Below are 24,950 nucleotides of genomic sequence, written 5' to 3'. Positions count from 1 at the left end.
GATGGTTAGATGGGCTAACTCACGTCGAGTACTTAAAGGAATACCTAGCACACGTCAGGGGCAGTGGCAAACACCTGCTGTTATTATCGTGATGATCGCTATGCACCACGATCCAAAGGTTATTAAGCCGCTGGGCATACACTGGAGGTGAGTCTGAAGCCGTGAGTTCAGACGTTGCAAACATGTCCCAAGTCCCACTAGATTTGAATCCAGAACTTCGCAATTCCCGGACACTGTTACGCTTGCCGATCAGGGGTAACTGTGCAAAGCTGTTTAAAAGTCCACCAGGATGCAGGTCACAATAGACAACTGGATACAGATGGTTTAATTTTAAAATAGTGTGTTTACTAGTATAGGGATGTGCTCAGAATATACTGAGGTCATAAAGCAGGATATAAGGACATTTTTAAAGCATTAAAATAAAACGTGAGTTAGCTTTTTAAAGGCATACATAGTGATATCAGCTTATATATGACTGACGTAAAAACGAGAAGTAAATAAAGTGAAATTTGAACAGGGGCTATGTTTGTTGTTGGGATTTTTTTTTTATTTCCTCTTTCCACTTTACTATATTTCAAAGATATTTCCACAATGAACATGAGAGTGTTTCTAATGAGAAAGAATTTCAAGTTACAAACAGAAGGTTCGTTAATGGATTCCACGTATCTGAGAATGCCGAAAAGCAGCCCGTACTTGAAATCAGCCTCCCACTTACCTGCTACAAGCCATTTTCAAACACTTTCAAGCCATTTTCCAACATTTTCAAGCCATTTTCAAACACCCCAAGGCAAAAGCAACAACAGAAGGAGACGCTCATGTGGCCAGGGAGCGTGGCTTGTTCTTTTTCCGGGGAAGTATACACAGTATCATCACATTCAAAAATGTGTCTTTCGGGGCTCCTGGGTGGCTCAGTAGGTTAAGCATCCGACTCTTGGTCGGCTCAGGTCCTGATCTCAGGGCTCCAGACTTCGAGCCCCGCATCGGGCTCTGGGCTGTCAGTGCAGAGCCTGCTTGGGATTCTCTCTCTCTCCCTCTGTCTCTGCCCCCTCCCTCCTTCACTCACTCTCTCTCTCTCAAAATAAATAAATGAAGAAAATTTTTAAAAATATTTCTTTGCATTTCATATCAGAGCAAGGTATCAGGACCAGCTTAGCTGTAGCGGTCATTGCGTGCTGGTCAGTGAGCAGGTGGACGCGGGAGAAGCAGAGATAATTCCACACTTGCTTGCTTTGCACGAGCGAGTCTTTGCTTCTATCAGCCTCTACCTGTTCCTTTTCTTCCTTCATCGGATACAGGAAGACGTCGGCTTTCAGAGAGCACACGTCCAAAGCACGCTTTCTGGTCTTGTCTCAAAGCTCCAGGATGGGGGCGGGGGGGGGGGGACAGGGCAGCTCATCTCAAGCATTTCTGGCAACTCAGAGGATGTCAAGCCCAACACCAGATGAGCCAGGGCAACTCTGGTGTACGAGCCGGGCAGGCGATGGCCGCTGAGCCCCGGGTGAGCACCGTGGAAGTGTATTGTCTTGCACCGGGAGAGGAACTGAGGCCGGAAACACGTCAAGCTGGTGGACTGAGCAGCGGGGCAATGTCTACATAGGACCCCGATTCCGAGTAGAGCAGATCTGAGCTCAGGTTCCTTGAGCGCAGAGATACGGAAACAGGAAAACCACTCCTCGTCACGGGATCACGAAGTCAAAGTTCCTAGCATGTGATCGGGCCGACCTAGGTCATATGGTTATTTCGGGAGCAGTGAACATTGCAGGGGGGCTCCTGACCCCGATTTGCTTATGCAGCCCTGGCCCTGGGGACGGGCTCAGCGTTGCTGTGTCACACGGCTGAGTGGAAAGGACGGACCCCCAAGTAAAACAGATTCCACTAGTAATGAAAAAGGGAGTTAATACCATGGTTCCCCCAAACTGTAGCAGACTGGAATCACCTCCACCAAAAATACTGACGCTGGGGCGCCTGGGGGACTCAGTCCGGAGAGCATGTGACACTTGATCTCGGGGTCGTGAGTTCAAGCCCCACGTTGAGCGTAGACATTACTTGGAATAAATAAACTTTTAAAAAATAAAATAAAAGGGGCACCTGGAATGACTCCCTCGGTTGAGGGTCCAGCTCTTAATTTCGGCTCAGGTCGTGGTCTCAGGGTCATGAGATCAAGCCCTGCAACTAAAGATTCTCCCTCTCCCTCTCTCTGCCCTTTTCCCCACTCATGGGGGCACAGGCCCCTGTTCTCCTTCAAAACAAGCAAATAAACTTTAATAAATAAATGAATAGAATAGAATAGAATAGAATAGAATACAGTAGAATACAGTAGAATACAATACAATAGAATATAATAGAGTACAATAGAATACAATAGAATAGACTAGATGGGGTGCCTAGATGGCTCAGTCGGTTGAGCTTCCGACGTCGGCTCAGGTCATCGAGGTTTGTGAGTTCAAGCCCCGCATCAGGCTCTGTGGTGACAGCTCAGAGCCTGGAGCCTGCTTCAGATTCTGTGTGTCCCTCTCTACCCCTCCCCTGCTCATGCTCATGCTCTGTCTCTCAAAAGTAAATAAACGTTAAAAAAAAGAGAATGGAATGAAATATAATACAATACAATACAATACAATAAAAATACTGATGCCTGGCTTCCACCACCTAGAAATCCTGAAGATATCGGTAGGGGAATCACCTTTATATTTTTGGGGTACTAGGGAGATTTCGTTCTCATCTCTCCGGGTGATGTGAATGCGCAGGGAAGCGTGGGAGCCACTGAGCGAATAGATCTGCCAGTCGTGGGGGCGACGTGGGAAGCTGGCCTGACGTCCCACGTGACCACACACCCGCCCTGATGTCGCTGACCCGCGCCTTCAGCCGCGTTCCTCGACCTTCACGAGTGCATAAGTATCCCCCTACGAGAACCAACCCTCATCCCGAGTGTTCCCTGAAATTCCTGTGATAACATCAGCGAAACTCGGAACCCCCCTAAAATACGGAGTAGATTCCTCACGCTTATCGCCTTGATGGAAGTATACAACTAAGATAAATTTCTCAATTAAATGTAAAACGACTCTACACGGCAATTACAATTCACTTGAAGGACACTCATGTGATAATGATATTGGTTTTCCGGAAACTCGTCCACTGCTTACAATGTGATTACGCTAATGGCCGTTCCGCGCCTCGTCTGCTGCTTCCCGTGCGGCTGGTCTCGCAGAACTTGCATGTTTTAGTGACTCAGTCATCCTCCGGTTTTCCTCTAACTGAACCCAGCCACGCGAGTGGCCGGAGTAGGCGCCAAGAGGTCACTAGAATGTTCTCTGGCACCACAACGTCATCGATGTCTCTCCCTCAAGGTCATCATTTTTTAAATTAGTCTCAAGCAGCTAAAAGAGATACTTCCTGGTAACAACTAGGAAACGAAACACAGCCTCTTACTAAAACCACGAGCTGGACCCCGGCAGGTGGCACCCAGAGGCTGGAGTCGGGTTTCGTCGATCCTCAAAATGAGAACTTCCAAATACAACAATTCTTACAGTGGTCCTTCAAGCTGCTGTTTGAAATATACTTCCTTAGAAACATTCTTCCCCGGGGCGCCTGGGTGGCTCAGTCGGTAAAAGCACCTGACTTTGACTCAGGTCCTGATCTCCCAGTCTGTGGGTTCGAGCCCCGCGTCGGGCTCTGTGCTGACAGCTCAGAACCTGGAGCCTGCCTGGGATTCTGTGTCTCCCTCCCTCTGCCCCTTCCTAGCTCATGCTCTGTCTCTCTCTGTCTCTCAAAAATAAATAAGTACTTAAAAAAATGTTTTTAAAAAGAAACATTTTCCCCCAAGTTAAGACATTCTTCTACAAGTGTCCTAAGAAAAGCCCCAGACCTTTCCGAACACCTGTCACATTTTCTCAAATGCCCCACGTAATTAATGCTTCTTGTGTTCGTCCTTATGGACTTAAAGTTCCCGTAAAGATGACAACTGGGCCCTGTTGCCCTGTGGTTGGGAATGTGACCCCGTGTCTGATGTGCTTTGAATCCCATCCCAGTTCACCTACATGCTGAACCGTGTGACCTTTGTCAGGGGACTCGGCTTATCTGTGCCTTGAGCTCATCAAGTACAAAATAGTGGTAAGAGAATCCACCCTACAGCGTTGTGGCGAGATTAAATAAGATAGATCAAGCAGGGCACTTATCCCACTGCCCGGTAGGTAGTGTTTGGTCCGTGTGCATCAGCGATTATGAAGTATCATTTTGATCCCTCCCTGATCACTATATTAGTTTTCCGATGGCTGCATAGCTAATTCCCAGTATGGCACCGTGAAATCCGGGGTTAAAATGAACACTCATTCATGGTCACACGATACTGTCGCTCAGAAGGGCCAGCAGGCTCGTGTGGGTTCCGCGCTCAGGGAAGCCAAAGTCACCATTAAGGTGCTGGTCCGGTGGGGCTCTTTTCTCCAGCCTCTGTAGATGAATCTGCTTCCAATCACCTTTGGTTCTTGGCTAAAATCATATCCTTCTGGTGGTTGGACTGCTTTCCATTGGCCATCCATGGATGGCCTCATCCAACTGTTTCCCAGTTAGCTGTCCACCAGGGCCCCTCTCCACCTTCAAACCAGTGCCCGTGTGTCCAGTCCTCCCCCCGCATGCAACCTCTGACCTCCTCTTTTGCTGCCAGACACCGAAAGCTCTGCCTTTAAATGTCCCGTGTGATTAGATTAGACCACCTGGGTAATCTCCCCTTTTGTCATAGAAAATGCAACAGTTATGGGAGTGATATCTCCTCAAATGATTCCACCCACTCACAAGGGGAGGGATTATACAAGGGTGAGGGTCACTTATAATTCCACCTGCCACCACGCCACCTCCATTATCTCAACGACAGCAGCTAACAATTGTATCAGTGTGCTATTGCTGCGTAACGAGTTTCCCCAGCACAGAGTCTGTGCCAGGAATGGTGATAAGCACCTAATAGATATTAAAAATGTTCAGTCCTCATAATAATGTAAGGAGGTGGATATTATTCCCATTTTCTATTTCAGACAGATGAGGTGCAGAGAGGTTAAGGGCTCGCCCAAGATCATCACGTTTACAGTCTTGGCATTTGTAACTATGCTACCTGGGCTTGCTGAATTAATGTTGTAATTCACTCACACGTCCATTGGCGCCCCCGTGGTGGGGATTCTCAGGGTCCCACCGGCAATTAGAAGGTCCTACTTTGAAATGTCTGCACAAAGCACATTTGTTGCCCTTGGCAACTTTCTTCCCATAGAAAGTACTTGCATCGAGGAGCTTGCTGACAGCCCGACATAAGATCGTAGTTTATGATGTGAAACACTTATCAAAAAGCATTTGGTCCTGGAATGATGAGAGAGCCGGCTTCTTTTCTAATTCCAAAATTCATTAGGGGCCACGAGCCCACCTCAAATTCGCCTCCGGAAGGAGGTTTGCCTTGGTGGCCTCATCATAGCAGAGGGAATTGCTTATTAATAACAGCAAAGCTGACTTATCATATGAATCCTTATGGTAATGAAAAAAACCCAGAAAAATATGGATGTGCTTTTCTTAATAATAAACAGTTGAACAGAGGGAAAAAATAAGCAGCATTTAAAAATTGTAGCAATGCACATAGCTGGTTACTATGACCAGAACTGATATTGTGTCTGGTTTAACCCACTGGGAGGCTTAGGGATATAAGTTCAATCTGCCATAAACGATATTTATAAACGTCAATTACCAATCAGTGACACTATCATTGCCAAAACCTAATATTTTAATAGTGAATGATTAAAATTTACCAGTGAAGGTTTTGGCCAAAAGAACACACACACACACACACACACACACACACACACAGACCATAAGGCTCCTTCTTGCCCTTTTAAACACTCAGTACCTTCCACCATGTTTTCATTGTACCCGTTCTTAAGCCTCTTATAAACAGAATAAGACAGATTCTCAGATTCTGGTCTTTACACTGGCTTCTTTTGTTCAACATTATTTCGTGAAGATTCAAGCTGCTGTGTGTGTAGCAATAATTCTTTTTCTTTTTTCCTCTTAAACTCCAGCATAATATTTTAGTGTATAAATATGCCACAATATTTTTATCCACTCAATTGTTACTCATCATTTAGATTATCGCTGAACTTTAGATATTATGAACAAGGCAGCTACAAGCACTCTGTGTACCTGGGTTGTTTTTAAGATTTTATTTTCAGCGATCTCCACACCCAACGTGGGGCTTGAACTCCCAACCCCGAGATCGAGAGTCGCATGTCCACTGACGGAGCCGGCCAGGCGCCCCTGGACCCCTATTTTGATGGACATGTGTACTCGTTCCCTCGGGTAGGTAATGAGGAATAGAACTTCGGAGTAATAACTTCAGGCAGCTCTCTAGCATTAGCTAATGCGCTGCCTGGTTAGCTAGTTAATAGTGTCATGTAATTCGTTAACAGCGCGCTGTAGTTAACTAGTGAATGGGGCCACAGAGTTAATTCGCCAATGGGGCCACACAATTGACTAGTTAATGGTGCCACATAGTTCATTGGTTAATAGTGCCACACAGTTAACTAGCTAATAGTGCCCCGTAGTTAACTAGTGAATGGGGCCCCAGAATTAATTCGCCAACAGTGCGACATAGTTTGCCAAAGTGGTGAAGCCTCAGCCCCGGACTCCAGAGACCATTACAGTCAGTCTGACATCGTCTCTCTCGGCCTTTCACCTTCCTCGCTGAGTGCCACGTACGAGCCGGCCACTGTCCGTCTCTGACAGGGGTCAGAGGGAGAGACGGCCCCATCCAACCGCCTGGCTTTCCCTCGCTGACACTGGCGGCCGTCAGGCTGCAGAAATCAATCCTGTCCTCATCGCCTCACCCCGAACTTCTCTCCCTGCGTCTCCCTGATGACCATTTTCTCGTCCTCGGCTTTGCTTCAGAGAACCAAATCCAAACAAACACGCGGGAAGGAAAAGTCAGAGAAATCGGCGTGTCCCTCGTTTCAAATATTCAGCTCCTGCCATCCCGCCACCTTGAGAATTTTCTTAACCAGAACCCAAAAGGCCCTTGGGCAGATCATTCTGGGTCTACTGCACTGGGGACCCTCCCACCCCCGGGGAGGCTCACACTGGCCACTGCACCCCCCGCAGCCCTGTTGTCAGGTGCACAGCAGAGCAAAGCTCACCTCTGGTGCTGAGAAGGGTGCCCTCGGTTGGCTCCGGGACAAGTTAAGGACCCACGGTGCCTTCCTCTCAGAGACCAATCTGAACCTTCCACGGGAGCTTGGCAACGCAGCTTGAGCAGGGGACGCACGTCAACAGAAAGGAAACCCACAAACTCCAGGAGCTCACAATTGCCTTTGTTTCTAATGCTGCAAACAGGAAAAGGACGCCGGGTTTGGCAGAGGCCAGAGCATGCTAACACGTGTCATTAATTTGAACTCAGCAGAAAGGACAGAAAACAGCTAACGGTGGCTTCATCTAGCCGTTCGTTCTCAAATTGAACATCTATAATTGGATACATTAGTTTTCTGCTGCTGCTGTAATAAATTGCACTTAGTGGCTTAAAGCAACACAAATGTATTATCTTACCGTTCTAGAAGTCAGAAGTCTGAAATGGGTTTCAGGGGGCTTAAACCAGATGTCTGCAGGGATGCATTCCTTTCTGGAGGAGCGGGAGGAAAATCCCATTCCGGGTATTTTCCAGCTTCTAGAGGCCGCCTGGATCCCTGGGCTCTGGGGCCCCTCCTCCTCTCCAGAGCCAGCAACGGCCAGGCTTCCTCACGTTGTACCGCAGTGATGATGATTGCTCCGCCTGCCTTTTCCCCATTCAGGGACCCTGTGGTGACACTGGACCCACCCTGTGAATGCGGGACAGTCTTCCCTGAGGCTGCCTGTTCAACGACCTCACTTTCACCCACTGTCTTCATTCTGGCTTTCGGTGCACATCATACAGCATATTCCCAGGCTCTGGGGATGCGGACAGGTGCCTGTTTGCTGTGTTTCCGCCCACCGCAGTGGGCTCCCTCAGGGCTGACCTGGAAGGAGCTGGCGGTCATTTCTCCCCTCCTGTCACTCTATATTCCTGGCACGTCGCCTGTTTTCCAAGGACTAGCCCCCCATGACCCCAACGTGGCTGCCTCTGGCGCTTGTGTCCTGTCCTCCTGGACAGCATACAGAGCAGGAAGGAATAGGAAGGCAGCAAGAAGGTGATGATTTTCTACTTTATTTTTACGTTTATTTATTTAAGTAATCTCTGACCCCAACATGGGGCTCGAACTGACGGCCCAGAGACTGTGAGGCCATTGAGCCAACCGTGCGCCCCTGATGCTCTATTTATGAAGGAGGGGCGCGTTTCCCAGCGCCAGGGGGCGTACTTCCCCTCCTGTCTCATTGGCCATGAGCAGGTCACGTGCTCGGGGTCTAGACCAATCACAAACAAAGGAGCTCCCGGTGGGCCCCAATGGCTGGGACTAGACCTCATTCAGGCCTCCAGGTGGGCTGGGGGCTCCCTGACCAGATCGGAGCCCTGGGGCTAAAAGAAGGGAGGGGACAGCAGCTGAAGGAGCAACACAGAGTGACAGCCACAGCGGGCTAACGGGTCCGAGGACTTTTCAGCACGGGCGGGAGAGGAAGATCCAGGAACATCTCTCTCTTTTTTTTTGGCTTTGTCAGTTTTTTTTTTATGGTATCTTAAACAAATAAAATAAAATATAGATTAAGTTCAAAAGTGACCTCCCTCTCAAGGAGAAGGAAGTTGGGAAGGTCTGGTTTTTATGTGTGTTTTTATGTATGTATTTTCCCCCGAGGTTGAGCTCCTTCATTTTATCCAAGGGGAAGGACTGAGCTCTTTGTCTGCATGAGCCATGACATCCGAGAGGCACATCAATTCATTAGCGGCAGAAGCTAGTTTTTTAACTGTCGGGTAACAGGAATAGATTTGGTAAATTTTGATTCCAAAGTGCAGAGACAGAACTTGTTCAAGGTCGGCTAGGAAATCGGAGGCCCTTCCGAGTGGTTGAGGAGAAAATCGCTTTATGTTAAAAATGGTTATTTCACTGTCTCCTCTTTTGAGTGTTCTGAAATCTGGCGACCATTAAAGAAGTTGCAGGCGCTCACTCCAAACTGGAAAAAAAACAGCCACAATTAGAAATGTGGCAATTTCACAGCCATACACGAAGAACATAGAACTAAAAATATATCTGTCACGTCAGCATAATCCTGTAAGCACATCTGTGTATCATGTATGAGCATTGCAAACGGAGATGCCCTGTCATTCATCACCCGTGAATGTTAATCAAGTCCCTGTGAATTCATGCTGGTCAGATTTACGGCTGCATTTCTGACTAGGTGTATAAGTAAATGGCCATCATACTCATTCATGCATTTCTGCCACAAACATCCCCTAAATCATGGAGGCACTCAGCAATGATTCATGCGTTCGGTGCTTTTAAGGGAAAAAAAAAAAATTGTGTCTCTGTGAGTCATGCGGCTGAGCGAGGGTGAATATAAATTAACAGGGAATAATCCCAGCAATGAAAAGCATCATTTTTCCATCAGACCGAATTACAATAATCAACAGGCAGAGAAGAGAATACGTCCCCGCAAGAAGACTGGCCCACAGTCTCATTTGGACTAAAGACGTTTGCCTTTTAAAATCGTCATCGCAGCTCTTGTAAATACATCGAATTGCATGAAACACAATCACTTTAGAAAAATCAGAACATGGCAGAATCTTTTAACAAGAAAGAAAATTCAAAGCCACCGGTATCCTACCACCCAAGAGGGTAAAACCAGAGGCTATTTGGTACTTTTTCCCAAACAAATATAAACCAGGAGCATTCTTAGGTTTTTTTGTTTTTTTTTTCCAATAACAATGAATTTCTAAGTAAATTCAACTTCAAATAACATATCCAAGGTCCAGGAACATGAAATCTCAACCCAAATACGACACGGAGAAGCCGCAAGTCAGACGTTTCTCTGGCGGGGCCCACACATTCCGAAGTCATGCCTCTGTGAACCCCGTCTTGTAACTTTTGTGTCTGAGATCAGCCACATCCCAGTCGAAGCAGTAATAAGCTTGTACCTCTTTGTCGCGCTGTTTTTCTCAGACCCAGCTTTGCACACCACCTTAAAATCCTCCACACTTTCTAAATATGTCTCCTCCATTGGGATCAATAATCCATTAGCCCATGGAATGGCCGGCAGCTTTAAATCTGGACAGTGCGCTGTCGTTTGAAGACTGGATGCGTTCTGGTTCCCACCGACGGCCAATGGGAGATGGTCTCATGCCGATTAGACGGGCATGTGGGCCAGACAGGCTGGAGATAGGGGACATCAGCAAAAATCTTAAATAGCTAAGAATCCAAAGCCTTTCCCCCCACCAAAACAGGAAATCGTTGGAAGTTCTGGGACCACTACTCTTTCATTCTTTCCACAATATATTGGATGTGCCAATTAGCTTTTCCTGCACAACAAACCGTCACAACCAAAGTAGCTTTATTTGTATTTCATTTTATTCGTGTTTACTTTTTTAAGTACGCTTCACACCCGGCACGGAGCCCAGCGCGGAGCTTGAGCCCATGACCCTGAGATCAAGACCCGAGCCGAGATCATCGTGCTTCTCCAGGGGTGACAGCCACAGGATTTCCAGGGCAAGAGAGGATAAGGGTCAAAGGCAAGTCCTTCCCAACCCTCTGTTTAAGTGATATGTACTAATTCGCCGTCAACCGCAGCCAGCCCAAGGCCACGCCCAGGTCCAAGATGTGAAGAAGGAGATGCCGCTTTTGTTGGGAGCCTGGGAAAGCCACTGGCAAAGGAATGTGAATACGCGAAGGTAACAGTTATGGTCACTTTTGCAACCTGCTTCCACGCGCCCTGACTCTGTGCTCAGCCTTGCGCGCTTTGACGACAGAGGACTCCAGCCTCCAAAGGGAAACATAAGGGAAAAGTAATCCCAGCCCTCGTAGCCTAGACAGGCAGAGCTTAAATAAATCCTCAAATAAACTGGTAAATAAATCCGCAAATAAACAGGTGCGGGGTGTAGGAGGAAGAGCTATAAAGGCCACTGTTGTGCTGGGAGACCAGAGCAGGATGGACTCCTGGTCCGTGGTCCCCAGCGGCGTGCGGGGCAGTGGGGACACCAGGCGCTGGGGTCCACAGCGGGCGCATCCCCCCACACAGAGCCAGATCCGTGACACCGAGCTTCTGAAGGACTTGTTCTCCAGGAGGACCGGTCAAGGTGGCCTCTCTGTGTCTCTCTCCCTCTCTCTCTCTCTCTCTGCCCCTCCCCTGCCGACACTCTGTCTCTGTCTCTCTCTCTCAAAACTAAATATTGGAAAAAAGAAAAATAAAACAATAAAAATAAAATAAAACGGGGCTTCTCCCAGAGCAGAGCAGGTAAGAGCGTCCTCGACCTCCGGATTGGGCTCAGGCCGCGATGCCCGGAGCTCGCTTTCTCCCGGAGGCAAGGCAGGTGGGAGCATTTGCACCCTGCATCCTCGAAGGCACCCATTACTTTGCAGGCGGCACACAGGTGCGAGCAAAGGGCATGACTAAGCTTTAAGGAACAAAAACGATTCATTTTTTTGTGGCTCTTGTGTCTTTTCATAAAAAGAAAGGAAGTTCCTTGGTGAACATTGCTCCCTAGAGAGAACTGTATGTCACCGAGTCTGGTGTCTGGCCAGCCTGGGGCACCCCGTACCTAACCCATGGGTGAACCCAGCATGCCAGCCTCTCCCCGCTTCCTGCCCGCCCCCCCCCCTGCACAGAGCCACGCACTCAGGGTCAGGGTGCCCCCCTCTCCTCCTCCTCAGCCGACAGGATTCTGAAAAGCATCTTAAATCAAATGATATATTGAAACACCAAGAGAGCAAAGGCTCTGAGAGAAGCTTATAATTAGGACGGTGGTATAATTTATTGCCTGCGCTGGGACGTCTCTGGGAGTGGAAAAAGGGGGCATAAATAATTAGCTGGGACAACAGGCATAAATAGGGCTGCGGCACATGCGGTTGACAGGTGAGCCATTCAGTTACCTAGTTACTGGTACTTTTATGGACAAGAGTGATTCCATGCCCATTTAAATAGTGTTATATGACTCTAGATATTATCTCTTATTTAAAAAAAATCATTTATCTGAACTTGGAGAGCCACTATTAATAATATGGAAAAACAAATGCAATTTTGCATCAATAAACAAAATGAAAAGTGCCGTGAATCATAGAGGAGCATAGACTTGTTTGCAGAAGACACATCACGCCCCCCGCCCCACCGCCCCGCGCTTTCTGGTCGTTTAAGAAGGCAGAGTTGACGGCAAAGTTGCACGGAATCCAGGGCTCAGAATGTTTGGGGTGTAAGAACACTGTTCTGGTATGCATCGTCTTTCTCGATAATTGGGCTGAGTAGTACTTAGCAAGTCCCCTCCTAGTACTTGTACTTAGCAAGCACAGAGCAAGTTGCTTTGGAGTCGAAGAATACGGCTCAGCCGTAGCCAATGTTGACGGTGCGTGCAAATGACTGGGGGCTAGGGAGTAAGTACGGTGACAAACAGCGGTGGGTCAGGTAATCCACGGTCTCCATTGTCCCGGCGGCATGGTGCTCTTGGCTGGGATCTCTACGGTCGCTCGCCTTTTCAAAAAGGGCGAGCAAGAGAGATTTCTGGAATAGCTAAGCTTGCGATCTTCCCGGGCTGTGAGTGGCTCGTGTGTCCAGCGGGAGGCGAAATGGAAGAGAAGCCCACGCGTTGGCTGAAAGCAAGCGTCTGAAGCTATCTCGAGAGCTGTTGATATATACTCTTTAAAACTGGCGTTCTCGGGACTCGAAAAGATAATGAGGTACCTGGGATTTCTAACGGGATTTGATTATTTGCAGTGACGGGAGCTCCCCCCGCAATCCCACCCGTACGGAAGTATCTGGAGCAGGTTGAAGACGCTCACGAAGAATGATGCCCAGTGACCTAGTGTGGTGAGTTAACGGGCATCCAGGTGAACGGCTCCTTCGTGAAAGGAATCCTCCAACCATTGCTAGTATCTGGCTACAGGGCCAAAAAACCCAGCATGAATGTAGCAGTGACCATTTCGGGAAAAAAGGTGGCCTTGCCCCTTGGCTCTTAGGGGGCTTCCCATAAGTTTCCCCACACAAGAGCCAAGGGGCAAAGCCTAAGCACTCAAAAAGAATTTCTCGGGGGCGCCTGGGTGGCGCATTCGGTTAAGCGTCCGACTTCAGCTCAGGTCACGCTCTCGCGGTCCGTGAGTTCGAGCCCCGCGTCGGGCTCTGGGCTGACGGCTCGGAGCCTGGAGCCTGTTTCCGATTCTGTGTCTCCCTCTCTCTCTGCCCCTCCCCCGCTCATGCTCTGTGTCTCTCTGTCCCAAAAATAAATAAACGTTGAAAAAAAAAATTAAAAAAAAAAAATAAATAAATAAAAAAAAAAAAGAATTTCTCGGCCGACTGTTGTTAACCTGAAATACAGAAAGTTATATAAACAGTATCAAATCCAAGTATGGGATAATTCAAATAGTTTGCCGCATCGTTTTTTAAGTATTTATTTATTTATTTTGAGAAACAGAGAGCAAGCAGGGGAGGGGCAGAGAGAGAGAGGGAGAGAGACAGAGAGAATCCCAAACAGGGATGCGGGGCTTGAACTCACGAACCGTGTGATCATGACCTGAGCCGAAGCCAAAAGCTGGTGAGCCACCCGGGCGCCCCCTGTTGTATCATTTTTAGTCAAAGCTTTATCTTTGTGGCTTTTTAGGGATTCCATTCTCAAACCAGAGGATTCATTAAGGGGAAACCTCTGGGAATTGTAATTTTCCTTTAATTAGGATTTTTCATGGGCTAAATTACCAATGTCTTCCAGGAGTTTTTACCTTCTGATTCCAGATTTCAGATATCCAGCTTATGCTAAACAACATGTTTCAGAGAAGTTCTGCCGCCATAATTAATTATTCTATCGCCCTTTATAAGTTACTCCCATGTATAAAATGTGATATACTTGGAAATGCATATATATATATATATATATATATATATATATATGTCCTGGGAAATGTTTAAAACTTCCTCCAACATTGACATTTGCATGATACCAAAACAAATGTTCATCAACTGCTGAATGGATAACAAAATGTGATGTATTCATGCCATGGAATATTACTCAGCCACTAAAGGGATGAGCCGTGAAGACAAGGCAAAGTGAAACAAGCCGGGCACGAAAGCCACATAGCGTGTGTTCCGACGTGTATTCCCATCCTGGATGGTCAAATCCAGAGAAACAGAAAGTAGGTGGGTCATCACCCAGGGGTGGGGTCGGGGCGAAAGACGGCTACTGGGTACACGGTTTCTGTCTGGAGTGATGAAAATGCTCTAAATAGGGCTTGGTGGTTTCCCAACTCTGTGAACATACCCATAGCTGGTGAATAGGGTTGTATATTTTATTTTTCTGTTAAGTCTAAAATTGTAATTCCAGCGTAGTTAACATACAGTGTCATACTAGTTTCAGGGGTACAACGTAGTGACTCAACGCTTCCCTAAGCACCCAGTGCTCATCACCAGTGCATCCTTGATCCCCGTCACCTGTCTCCCCATCCCCCACCCCCCTCCCCTCTGGAAACCATCCGTGTGTTCTCTGTAGTTAGGAATCTATTTCTTGGTTTGTCTCTCAGAGTTGTAGATTTCCAAAGGGTGGATTTCATGGTATGTGAATCCCACCTCACCGAAGACTTTGTTTCGCCCACGGGAGGCACTGATGGGCGGAGGACAGACTGAGAGAGGGGAGGAAGACAGAATTAGGTATTTCCTGCTTTGCTCTCTCAGGCAGGTGGGGTGATCCTGGGATCCAGTGACATCACTTCCTTCCTGTGTCCTTCCATCCAGGAAACGCGCTGGGAACTAGCAATCGAACAGTAGAAACAGATACTGCCCTGTGCACGTGGGACCTAACGGTCTAATTGATCAGTGTCATCACGTTTAAAATTAAAAGCCCAGTGGATGTGGTGCTCAAATGGCACCTGTGGTCATGCCGTCCTTTGACATTAAAACAAGAGGAGGACGTTCCCTTCTCCACGGTCTCGGGGACGCCCAGCGCCCCCAGGTGTTCGCAAAACCCCAGTGGGTTTGTGCCCATGTTCTAGAAGCCAGGGTCTCCACCGTCTCACGTATCTGAGTCCCCAGGCTGTCTTACTGTTGTTCTGCTCTAGATCGGGATCCGGCAATGTTTCCATCGCTCCCTGCCCTCCACCCCCAAATCCACCGGAGTCACGTCCACGTTACACAAACTTGAGCAGAGCTTTGAGCAGCCCACGCCCCACCCCCACCCCCGCCTTCGGCTCCGAACGTCCTCTTCTGCCCCAAGTTCAGAGGCCTTCAGCTTCACTGCTGTCGTACCCTTGAGATATCCTTGACGGGCGGGTGGCAGGGTCTCACTTCCCACTGATGTCTCCATCCAGAAAGACCCCCCCCACACACACACACACAGAACAAGAAGTGATGTCACCAACGCCCGGCTCCGCGCGGCAGAGTTTGGTGAGAACGCTAAGAACCTGCTGAAGTTTGGCAGTTATCACCCTCTGGAGCTCCTGGGATTCGGCCCCTGTGGTGCTCCCTGGCACGAACTCACGAACACACAACCCCCAATTCCGCTGAGATTACCCATGAAGGAGACGTTTCACGTGTGGACTTGGGAGTATCTTGACGATACTCAGATTTCATAAACAATCTATTTCGTTACCTTCCACACTGCTTGGCCTACTAAATCATTTGCAGCCAGCAGCCCTGACAAATCGAGGAACTTTCTGAAACAAAACGGTCAACGTCCCATCTGTCGTGTATTCACTCTTACCTAGGTGGAAGTCCAGAATCTACTTTTGTACTGTTTTCTTGCAAACAATCCATAATTCATAATTAACACCGCCTCGGAATACGACAAAGTGCTTGTTGCTGGCGAGTGGAATTGTTGGCGTGAATACAAAGCAAATGTTTTTTTTCTTTTTTTTTCTTTCTCTCTCTCTAATTACAGGTGTTGGTTTTCTTGTTTCCTGGGCGCTGGTTTCCAGAGCCATGGAATTGCTGATGGCAATTTGATATGGGAAAAGAATGAAAAGCTATCCCATGATGGGTGGAGGATAGAGTTTAGAGAAATAAATGAAACGTGTGATTAAGTCATGGACAGCTACAGGGAGAATTCATGTTGCTTAATTCAGCAAAAAAAAGAAGAGTTTGTGCTCTGTGGTGTGGTGATTGGTGGCAATGTAACTTATGGGAAATAACGTAAAATCTGCATGTTTATTTTGCGCATACGGGCAGGTAAATTGGAAGTTCTGGCAAATCCACAAGTTCCTAAGTTTTTTGCGGCTGTCTTGAGTACACGCGGGATATACGGACGTCCAACCTTCCCTTCCAATGAGTCTGGCAGCCAGCCGGGGTGACAAGCAGGAACACAGCAGCAGGTGCGATGCTGTGAGAGGCCCCGACGCGCTCCCGGAAGGGGACACTCCACATCCTTGAAGAGAAGTGGGAACATCTCCCAAGTTTTGACTGTCAAAGGAAAACGTTTATTTAAGCCTCAGAGAAGGTGACAAGCATCCCATTAGGAAACCGGTGCCCCTACAACCAATATTCCACATTAGAAAACAGAATATTGACTTCTAACATTTTGTTTGAAGAAATAGAGTCATTCGGGAATGACTACACCCAACACTGTTTCGTGTTTAGAAGCTATGGCATGCTCCGGCCAGGTGATTCTTCAGATCTGGGGAACGGGACAATTTTAACACGCATACAAGTGGTATCACCACTCAACAGACCATTTTTGAAGCACCTGTGAATACTGCGATCAGTATTGTATTTCTTTAAAAAAAAGGCACCCAAACGACTCTCTCGTTAAATGTATTAGTTCCAGCGTTCCTGGGAACAAACGTGAGGCTGGGATCAACCCTGACTTCCCGGGTCACCGTGAGCTGTGGCATCATTCCTGTGCAGCCGTGTCCCCAGCTGGCCCCCCTGAGAGCTGCGTCCCAAGAGCTAAAGGGCCAGGGCGGAGGCTGGGGCTGAGAACTCACCCACTGGCTGGCGGGTTGTGCTCCACGAAGCTCACTCACCCTGCACACTCGGAGGCGCCCTCTTCTCCATCGTCCTCTCTACCTGGTGGGGAGGGAGGCTGTCCTTCCTCACTCCCTGATGGAGGAGGAAGGTTTCGCTCCAGAGAGGATGAGGCCGCCGGGGGCTCCAGGCTTCTGTCTGTGGGCTCCCTTCACTGCTGTGTGCTCACAGATGCCAGAGCCCATCCGCATGAGCAAACATCGACACGCCTAGCTTCACCCCACTTCCTGGTACTGAACCCCCGCCACCAGCCTTCCAGCCCATCATCAGTGGATTCCTTCCGAAATCAGGCCCACCAAACTCTAACGGAGGCCCAAAACATGCCATTCTTTTTTTCTTTACCCGACGGGCTGATCTTTTTTATTTAATGGTGAAAGGCCAATACAAGATTATAGAAACTGGGCTGTATTTCCGAGGCTCACATTCTCTGAATTAATACTTTAAAAAAATTCTTCTACCGTTTATTTATTTTTGAGAGACACAGCATGAGCAGGGCAGGGGCAGAGAGAGCGGGGGACCCAGAATCCGAAGCAGGCTCCAGGCTCCGAGCCATCAGCCCAGAGCCCGACGCGGGGCTCGAACTCACAAACCGGGAGACCGTGACCTGAGCCGAAGTCGGACGCTCAACCGACTGAGCCACCCAGGCGCCCCTCTGAATTAATACTTTTTAACACATGACAATAATTTTTACGTGCTTGTGCTAGCTATGTATATAATTCTGCCACTTAGATATTGATTCACAGCGTATCAATAAAAGCGTTGCTGAATTTACTGTATGTTGCCTCACTGCTGGAAGTTCCTACACGGCACTCTTAAAAATCCACCTAAAAAATGAAACACGTAACCAGACATCCAGATGGTTGCTCCCAATCTTCCGTCCCAGGGTGAAGATATCTGCAAATACCCCAGATGTTTGCACACTGCCAGCACCAGCAGCTGAAGCGGCCTGGGATTGCTCACGACACGTTTTCCCCGAGTCCCCCAGATTTCATCAACACGGCCATTGCCTTTCCGCCTAACTGCTCTTTGTCGTGGTTTTCCTTCCTTTCTTTTCTTTCTTGTTCTTCTTTCTTTTGGAAACAAGATAGCAATCACCGTGGAAGTAAGATAAAAACTGAGTTTCTAAGTATAAAGGGCAAGTTTTGGGAAAATGAAAGCAAGGCTATATAGCTTTAGAGAAAAAGGCTAAAGCCGATGGAGTGAAACAGCGGGTGACTTCAGAAAATGCAAATAAATGGCTGTAAAATAGGGCTTGGCTGGCTTATCATTCACGAGGGCAGATCAACCGTATTTAAAATGCAACGTTCCCTTGCTGTCTTCTTCTCTTTCTCATAGACCAGAGGCTGAAACAAAAAGGGGAGGGAGAGAAGGATGGAGGGAGGAAGAGACGGAAGGAAGGGAAGGAGGGAGGAAGGGAGGAGGGAGGGAGGAAGGAAAGAAGAAGGGAAGGAGGGAAGAGAGGAAGGAGTGAAGAAAGAGGAAGAATATATATAAGTCTGAGATCTCTGCTGCTTTAGAATGCTGCGGACGGACCCTGAGTTCGTTCATTCAGACAGAATCTTTCACAAAACCGGCCAGCGGTGTGTGGCAAAGCTGGGGGGGCCGGTGCAGGGTGGTCCTTTCCCTCCCTCCCAAATGGCTCCTGCCATCACTTTGGATCGATCTTCCCCATAAGGCATAAATCCAGAAGGACAAAGAGAAAGGAAACTTCAGCAGCAAAAAAAATTTGGAAGGTAAGCTAAACCATGCTCCCACAGGGAAAGGCCTAGCCGCAATGGGTTTATTCCAAAGCGGCCCCCAAAGGTTCAGGAATCCGAGGCACCAGGTGTCTCTGGGGCAGCTGCACACGCAGGGTCAACGACAGAGCTGGGCTCCGTTAGCTTGGTTCTGTCTAGGGCGTGCAGCTGGGAGGTGCGCTCTCCACGACGCAGGCAGAACAGGTGATTTCTTCCTGCAGAGGCCAACCCCGAGGAGACAAGGCTCACCTCACCGGCCTGGTTCCAGAGTCACAGTGGCCAGACCACGCCTTCCCGGCAGGTGCTCACAAGCTCCACCCAGCGGCCAGGCCACGCCTTCCCGGCAGGTGCTCATAAGCTCCACCCCTGAGGAGTTTAACCCGCCAAGGGGGCGAGGCACGTAGAAACTGACTTGGGGGTTCTTCAGTGAAACAGTCCAGACCAGAAATTATTTTAATATAGGGGAGACCTGAAAAATAGATAAATGTCCCATAGGAAAGCATTATGTGCTCAATTTTTTTTTTACTGTTTGAGAGAGAGAGAGAGAGAGAGCGCCCAAGCACGGGAGGGGCAGAGAGAGAGGGAGACGGAATCCGAAGCAGGCTCCAGGCTCTGAGCTGTCAGCACAGAGCCCAACGTGGGGCTCGAACCCACGAACTGTGAGATCATGACCTGAGCCAACGTCCGACGCTTAACTGACTGAGCCACCCAGGCACCCCTCCTCAATTTTGAATGAAGGCTTCAATCCCTAGAATGTCCAGGCATTTTTAAACGATAATCCCCATCACCCCAATTCTACTTAATATGGGTTGAACACTGTTTACGGAGACGTCAATGCTATGCAATATGAATCACCCAATAAACAGGTTTCTAGATGCAATAGAATAAAATATCGAACGCTGTTCACCAATCAAAACCCTTATAAAACCTTGTAAAACCTCTGTCAAGAAAATGCACCAAACTCACTTTATGACCTGCTCTATTAGGTATCAAAATGTTTGCATATTTAAAGGCTTTCCTGGTAGAGAAAATCATTTCTTTTTCTTTATGGGTCATTTAGTTTTCTGCATGTTAAGTTAACAGGAGAAAAAAAGAAGCTGACATTTATTCTAATATGTTACTTGATATAAATATGTATGAGTCTCAAAGACATTCCTCCCAGGAAGGCAGGGTGTGTGAACTCAGAATGTTTGTTCCCTGCAGGCACCAGGAAAGGTTGTTGTAATATCTTCATAACCCACCCTTTCCCAAAAAGGTCAACCCGGAAGCCCCTGTGGGTAAAAATTCTAGTTCAACTGTTCTCTCTCAGGTTAGCCGGGTCTTAATCTCTTACCCCATTTTAGGAACCAAAGGACCATCTTAAAGGGTTGAAAAACATGTTAAAAGGTCACATGTGTAACTGTTAATGTCACTTTTTAAGACTGGGATCCTTTACAATCCATAAAAGCACTGATTTTATTCTCTGATCTTTTGTACTTGGGCTGGAAAGGGAAGTGATGGTGGCATTTTGAACGTCCTCTAAGTGATGAGCGTTGGCCTCAAGACAGGCTCATGATTAAGATCTTGGGTTCTGGATTTGGAACGTGGGTATAAATCCTGGCCTCACCACCCTCTTGCTCTGTGACCCAGGGGGACTTACTTATATATCCACACCTTCTGTCTTCAGAGCAAGGGACCCTATGTGGCCTCCAGTCCTGTGAGATCCCAGGGTCTTTCCAGCTTTTTGTGAAAATAGACCTCGGGGCACAGATATCGTGGTGGATGCAAGTTCAGGCCGAGGTCAGTGTTCGAAGTTCCCTGCTCCTTCTGCTCTCCTAAGCTTACATGAGCCAAATTGAGTGATATTTGGGGATAACTATATCGAACAAATTGTTGAAATATCCCTTAGTCCCAGGACAAATTAAAAATGGCAGCCATTAGGGGCGCCTGGGTGGCTCAGTCGGTTGGGTGGCCGACTACAGCTCAGGTCATGATCTCGCGGTCCGTGAGTTCGAGCCCCTCGTCGGGCTCTGTGCTGACAGCTCAGAGCCTGGAGCCTGCTTCGGATTCTGTGTCTCCCTCTCTCTGCCCTTCCCCCACTCACACTCTGTCTCTTTCTCTCAAAAATAAATACACGTTAAAAAAAAAAAAGAAAGAGTAGGGGCGCCTGGGTGGCTTAGCCGGTTAAGTGCCCAACTTCGGCTCAGGTTGTGATCTCACAGTTCGTGAGTTCGAGCCCCGCGTCGGGCTCTGTGCTGACAGCTCGGAGCCTGGAGCCTGCTTCGGATTCTGTGTCTCCTTCTCTCTCTGCCCCTTCCCTGCTTGGTCTCTCTCTCTCACTCTCTCTCTCTCTCAAAAATAATAAACATTAAAAAAAATTTTTTTTTTTTGGGGCGCCTGGGTGGCGCAGTCGGTTAAGCGTCCGACTTCAGCCAGGTCACGATCTCGAGGTCCGTGAGTTCGAGCCCCGCGTCGGGCTCTGGGCTGATGGCTCAGAGCCTGGAGCCTGTTTCCGATTCTGTGTCTCCCTCTCTCTCTGCCCCTCCCCTGTTCATGCTCTGTCTCTCTCTGTCCCAAAAATAAATAAACGTTGGAAAAAAAATTAAAAAAAAAAAAATTTTTTTTTTTAATGGCAGCCATTAGCCTTACGGAGGGTCTGGTCAAACTGGTGTTTAGTCTCTCCCAATCTGCAGAATTTCAGTGTCCAGAAGATGGAAAAATGTATCTTTGGAGACTGACGTCTGTATGTCATAGAATTTGCTGATACGCATTCCACAGGAAAATAAAACTGGAATTGTATGAAAGATTAAATCTGTATTGTACTAATGAGCACTGTTTAATCTGTCATCGGCATGCATTTTCTCAATAGGCAAGGTTTTTACAACATTACAGAGGAAAGTAAAAAGAAACACCACCAAACGAGGCTGCGTTGCCTTTGGGAAATGGTCAAGCCAATGGCCATCCTCAGCTGAAAGGCTGTGTGTCACCTGCCAGGCTGTTCACGGGCAGGACCGGATGGATAGCGTTAGATTTGGAAATTTACCGCCACGGACTCCCTGAAAGGAACCTCCCCACTCTTGCCACATGGTGACCTCGTCTCCCGGTCGCAAATGATGGGTCCAGAATAAACACCTGACCTCAGCCAGGCCAATGAGATTCTCTCTCCTTCAAAGTCCATCCATCAGTTTCCCGGCTTAGTTTGTACCAGGGACCCCGAAGCCAGGAGGCAGCTGAGAAGTCCTAACAGACAAAACGGAATGCCAGCACGAAAAAAAAATGGACAACGTCAACAGTAATGGCCCAGACTCCTTCAACATACGCCACATCCCTGACCCCCGTTCTCCGCGCTTCAAACATTGGTCGATTTAAGCCTCCCAACAACCTGCCATGTAGGTATTTTTAGAACCATTTGACACATGAGGGAACTGAGGCACGATCTGGAAAGGAAAACACCAGAGAAAGAACAAATAATAGATGCCATTTGGTCCCAGAGAAAGAGAACGATTAATCAGCTGCTAACGATCCAAGGTCTCCGCGGGATGAAATTGATACAATCACGCTTGGCGTCTGGACAGTGTTCCGGGCGGTTGTCCCTGGAAGGCAGATCCTCGCCCCCCCCACCCCCCCCCACCCCCCACCCCCCTCACCGCAGGCTGAGAGGGGGTTTGGTGGGGGGCTCCAAGCCCTCTGGCCACACGCGGGGCTCTGTGAAATGCTCTCCGCCTCCCACCCCTGCAGGTCCTGAGGAAGGCGGCTGACTCACACCCCGGGGGTGGGGTGGGGAGGGGGGCGGGGGGATGCCCATCCCCCTCCCCAGCTGGGCACAGGGCAGAATTTACACCGCACGGCCCTTCCTGTGCGTCTGACGCACGAATGCCTCGCCTCACTGCATCTGGGAAGTCTGCCTTTGAGCCTTCCCTGCACATCCTGTTCATTTCGCCAGGGCCTTGGCGCCACCTCCCCGCTTCCTGGAAACCGACCTAACGCCATCCAGACAAGATGTCACGAAGGTGTCACTTGAATTAACTGTGATCCCGGAGCTCTAAAGGTTGAGAAATCTTGCTGCCGAAGGCGATTTCCTCTAACAGCTCCATAAAGTGGAGGGCGGGATGGATAGCTGGCCGTCAAGGGGCCAAGCGGCAGGTTGAGGGATGCAGGGGAATGATGCCTGAGGGGGCCCCGAGATCTTACGCCACGGGGAGGGAGGGATTTCTTGGGGACCAAGTGGCTCCCCCAAAGTCCATCTTGCCGAAGAAGTATGTCTCGAGCAAAGCCCTCTGGAGGGCAGCAGGGGCGACACTGACCAAGCTTCCAGTGTTTTACTGAATCTGTGCACCGACTGTTTACTGCGAGGCACAGGTCTGGGCACGCGGACGTAGCGGGGAGCAGCGGACACAAACAGTCCTGTCTCCACGGAGCCTCCATTTGAGAGAAGACAGAAACGCCAGTGAAGCAGCAAAACAGACTGTCCGTCAGATGGACAAATACAGACAAATACAGCCGGGAGGGGGACTGGGATTTTTGCGGGTGCAGACTGAAACTTGAAATGACGTAGCTTAGGAAATGCTTCCCTAAGAAGGTGATCTTTGAACACCTGGCGGGTAGAAACACAGAAAGGGCAACTAATAAATATGATCACGAAAAAAATACTGAAGATGATCATGAAAACAGCAATAGTACCCGTGAACATCTGTATAGTACTTACTCTACACCGGGATGCGTCCTCACAGCTTATCTCAGTGATTTTTCACGTACAGGTGAATAAACCCACGGGCAGAGAGTTAAGAAGCTCGTCCAAGGTCAGCCGGGTGTTGCCCCAGCCGGTCTGGCCCTGGTGTCCGGGCTCCCAGCACCGTGGCCGATGGCTGGAGGTCCCCCGGGTCATACTGTAGGGAGCGCATGCGATCGTGTGCCTGGCCTCCTGTAGACAGGGCTCCCATCGCCGCAGTGGCTCGGAAAGTCATTTCCTTCTTGCCCTCCACAGTGGGACAGGTGACAGGAATAGGACCCGCGTCTCAGGGCTGCGGGGGAGCCAACAGGAACAAGAGGTATAAAGCTCTGGAAGGAGTTGGGGACACGTGGTAACTGCTCACTAAAGAATGTCAGTGTGATGATCGTTACCTTTCAGTTGGGGGGCGGGTGGTGGGGGAAATAATCAGAGCCAACACGAACCGCCACCTCCGGGGAGGCTTCCATGATGACTTTCCTACACTTCTCATTTGGTCGGCATGAGGCTGTCCCTCCAGGGCAGAGACACGGGCCCTCCTGTCCCCAATCTCCACTGGGGACTGACGGGAGGTCCAAATGGGAGGAAGAGTTAAGGAGCGTGGCGTCCTGGGGCCGCTGTGTGGCTCTGATCACAGGCAGGAGAAGGCGGGGGTTCGGGGAGTTGATATTGGAGACAGCATCCGGATTCCTCCAGCTCCCTCCGTGAGGAGGACGCATACGTCCTCCGGCTTGAAAGTCCAGCACGAAGCCCTGTGGCCTCTGGGCGGACTCGCTTGGCAAATACCCACAGAAAGAAAATGTTCGCCTACAGCGGGGCCGGCAGGCAGAGAGAGGAAAGCTGGAGAGGCTCACCTTTAGTGTGAACAGTGCGGGACCGTGAGGACATGTGTTATGCTCCCGGGGAAAACCCACTTTCTTTCACCTGTCTGCATACACACTCGTGAGTAGTCCCGGATCTCCCCAGCAGCAGCCTCTGAAAAGACAGCCAACGTTATTGACTGGGAAACTCCAAGCCCAACCACCGACAGGCACGTTCGAGGGAGGAAGTGTCTCGTGCAAGGACCTGCTGGCGTGGCCACCCTGAACGATGGAGAAGCAGCCGCCTCTCCGCGGCGCACAGGGGGGTTGGGGCGAACCGTCAGCCCGTTTTTTCTGTAACTGACATGCTCCGCTTTCCGTTCTTTGTGACTTCTAGGAACGGGGTATGTCATTTGAGCCGATTGCCTGGACGCATTTCCCTCTTTACCTCTCTCTGGGGCAATATTCTGAGTGAATCGCAACCCGATGGCCAGTTGGGTCCTTTGTCGCCGAACGGGTGTGCTTATACGGATGTGAGACGGCGCCACTGGGATGCCTCCTCTCTGCGCTGTTGCGGATGCGGAGAGAAACAGCATCGGTTGTGCTCTTTATGTTCAGCAAACGGCCTCGCAGCGGCCCCCGGGC

General features: G+C 49.1%; 1 non-coding gene across 1 annotated transcript; it reads left to right on the top strand.

Annotated features, from left to right (window-relative positions):
* The first annotated feature begins 3,583 nt into the window (after nucleotides 1-3,583).
* Nucleotides 3,584-3,669, top strand: TRNAQ-UUG. The gene has a single exon. It is a non-coding gene; the product is annotated as a tRNA-Gln (tRNA).
* The last annotated feature ends 21,281 nt before the right edge of the window (nucleotides 3,670-24,950 follow it).

Source organism: Lynx canadensis, chromosome D3, assembly GCF_007474595.2.
Source record: "Lynx canadensis isolate LIC74 chromosome D3, mLynCan4.pri.v2, whole genome shotgun sequence".
NCBI classification, from domain to species: Eukaryota; Metazoa; Chordata; class Mammalia; order Carnivora; family Felidae; genus Lynx; species Lynx canadensis.
This window is presented reverse-complemented; position numbering and strand designations above follow the sequence as displayed.